This window comes from Arachis ipaensis, chromosome B7 (assembly GCF_059453495.1).
Source record: "Arachis ipaensis isolate K30076 ecotype BB chromosome B7, ASM5945349v1, whole genome shotgun sequence".
Taxonomy (NCBI): Eukaryota; Viridiplantae; Streptophyta; class Magnoliopsida; order Fabales; family Fabaceae; genus Arachis; species Arachis ipaensis.
In genome coordinates this window covers 37,450,358-37,453,543 of record NC_142442.1, presented here as the reverse complement: position 1 = coordinate 37,453,543, position 3,186 = coordinate 37,450,358, and the positions used below count along the sequence as shown (strand labels likewise).

At 31.5% G+C, this 3,186-nt stretch overlaps 1 non-coding gene across 1 annotated transcript; it reads left to right on the top strand.

The window, feature by feature from the left end:
* The first annotated feature begins 707 nt into the window (after positions 1 to 707).
* LOC148550866 (small nucleolar RNA R71) lies at positions 708 to 815 on the top strand. Its single transcript, XR_015892699.1, has one exon. It is a non-coding gene; the product is annotated as a small nucleolar RNA R71 (small nucleolar RNA).
* Positions 816 to 3,186: the final 2,371 nt, after the last annotated feature.

Sequence of the window (3,186 nt, the reverse complement as noted above, 5' to 3'; positions counted from 1 at the left end):
GGGAGAGTACTAGGAGGGATTTCAGTGATCTTTTTACTCAGCTGGCCCACTTGTGCCTCCAAATTTCTAATGGAGGACCTTGTTTTATTCATGAAACTTATAGTGGCCTTAGATAGATCAGAGACTAAGTTTGCTAAATTAGAGGTATTTTGTTCAGAGTTCTCTGTCTGTTGCTGAGTGGATGATGGAAAAGGTTTACTATTGTTAAACCTATTTCTTTCACCATTATTAAAGCCTTGTTGAGGCTTTTGTTGATCCTTCCATGAGAGATTTGGGTGATTTCTCCATGAGGGATTATAGGTGTTTCCATATGGTTCACCCATGTAATTTACCTCTGCTATTGTAGGGTTTTCAGGATCATAAGCTTCTTCTTCGGAAGATGCCTCTTGAGTACTGTTGGATGCAGCTTGCATTCCATTCAGACTCTGAGAAATCATATTGACTTGCTGAGTCAATATTTTATTATGAGCCAATATGGCATTCAGAGTATCAATTTTAAGAACTCCCTTCTTCTGAGGCGTCCCATTACCTACAGGATTTCTCTCAGAAGTGTACATGAACTGGTTATTAGCAACCATGTCAATGAGTTCTTGAGCTTCTGCAGGCGTTTTCTTTAGGTGAATGGATCCACCTGCAGAAGTATCCAATGACATCTTAGCTAATTCAGACAAACCATCATAGAATATATCCAGGATGGTCCATTCCGAAAGCATGTCAGAAGGACACTTTTTGGTCAGTTCCTTATATCTCTCCCAAGCTTCATAGAGGGATTCACCTTCTTTCTGTCTGAAGGTTTGAACATCCACTCTAAGCTTACTCAGCTTTTGAGGAGGAAAGAACTTGGCTAAGAAAGCCTTGACCAGCTTATCCCAAGAGTTCAGGCTATCTTTAGGTTGAGAATCCAACCATATTCTAGCTCTGTCTCTCACAGCAAAAGGGAAAAGCATGAGCCTGTAGACTTCAGGATCTACTCCATTAGTCTTAACAGTATCACATATCTGCAAGAATTCAGTTAAGAACTGAAAAGGATCTTCAGATGGAAGTCTATGAAACTTGCAGTTTTGTTGCATCAGAGAAACTAATTGAGGTTTCAGCTCAAAGTTGTTTGCTCCAATGGTAGGGATGGAGATGCTTCTTCCATGTAAATTGGAATTAGGTGCAGTAAAGTCACCAAGCATCCTCCTTGCATTATTATTATTTTTGGCTGCCATCTCCTCTTCCTGTTCGAAAAATTCTATAAGGTTGTCTCTGGATTGTTGTATTTTAGCTTCTCTTAGTTTCCTTTTCAGAGTCCTTTCAGGTTCAGGATCTGCTTCAACAAGAATGTTCTTGTCCTTGCTCCTGCTCATATGAAAGAGAAGGGAACAGAAAAATAATAATAGGGATCCTTTTTACCAGAGTATAGAGGTTCCCTTGTTGTTAGTAGAAGAAGAAAAGGGAATAAGAGTGAAGAAGAATGGACAATCCAAACACAAGGGTGAGGATAAGAGCAATGATTTGAGATGAAGAGAAGTGTTAGTAAATGAATAAATAAATAGAAGAGGATGAGAGAGAGAAGAGAATTTTCGAAAATAATTTTTGAAAAGGAGTTAATGATTTTCGAAAATTAAAGGAGAATTAAAATTAAAATTGAAATTTAAACAATTAATTAATTAAAAAGAATTTTTTTGAAAAAGAGGGAGGTATTTTCGAAAATTAGAGAGGGAAGAGTAGTTAGGTGGTTTTGAAAAAGATAAGAAACAAACAAAAAGTCAATTAGTTAGTTGAAACAAATTTGAAAATCAATTTTGAGAAGATAAGAAGATAAGAAGTTAGAAAAGATATTTTAAAATCAAATTTTTGAAAAAGATATGTTTTTTAAAAAGATATGATTAAAAAGATATGGTTTTTAAAAAAGATAAGATAAAAAGATATTTTTGAAAAGATATGATTGAAATTAGTTTTGAAAAAGATTTGAATTTTTTTTTTTAAATCACAATTAATGACTTGATTCACAAGAAATCATAAGATATGATTCTAGAACTTAAAGTTTGAATCTTTCTTGACAAGTAAGTAACAAACTTGAAATTTTTGAATCAAAACATTAATTGTTGATGATATTTTCGAAAATATGATGTAAAATTAAGAAAAAGAATTTTAAAAAATATTTTTAAAATTGTCGAAAATAAATAAGAAAAATGAAAAAGATTTGATTTTTGAAAAAGATTTTGAAAAGATAAGATTTTTAAATTGAAAATTTGATTTGACTCATAAGAAACAACTAAATTTTAAAAAGTTTTGAAAAAGTCAATCCAAATTTTCGAAATTTATGAGAGAAAAAAGGAAAGATATTTTTTTATTTTTGAATTTTTAATGTTGAGAGAGAAAAACATGAAAAATGATGCAATGCATGAAAGTTTTGGATCTAAACATGTGATGCATGCAAGAACACCATGAATGTCAAGATGAACATCAAGAACTTATTTTTGAAAAATTTTCAAGAAAAGAAAACATGCAAGACACCAAACCTAGAAATTTTTTTCATGTATAGACACTATGAATGCAAGAATGCATATGAAAAATAAGAAAAGACACAAAACAAGAAAATATGAAGATCAAACAAGAAGACTGGCCAAGAACAACTTGAAGATCATGAAGAACACTATGAATGCATGAATTTTCGAAAAATGCATAAATTTTTAGAAAAAATGCAATTGACACCAAACTTGAAATTGACTCAAGACTCAAACAAGAAACACAAAATATTTTTTATTTTTATGATTTTATGATTTTTTTTTGGATTTTTAGAAAATTAATGTGAAAAAGAAAAATAAGGATTCCAAAATTTTTATTATGAATTCCAGGAATCTTGTGTTCTTTAGCCTAAAGCTCCAATCTGAGGGTTAGACATGGCTTACTAGCCAGCCAAGCTTTAGAATACACATCAGTCAAACAACAGCAGACGGATTAGGAACAACTAGCTTGCTCTTGTGATGATAGTTTGGGAGCCTCAGTCTAAAAGAATTTAGACATGGCTTTGCAGCCAGCCAGGCTCCAACATTTTTCATGAAACGCTAGAATTCATTATTAAAAATTCTGAAGAAAAAGTATTTTTTTTTAAAATATTATTTTTTTTTAAATATTAATTGGGAAAAACGAAAAAGAAGAAAATATTTTTGAAAAATTTTTTGAAAACTTTTTGAAAAT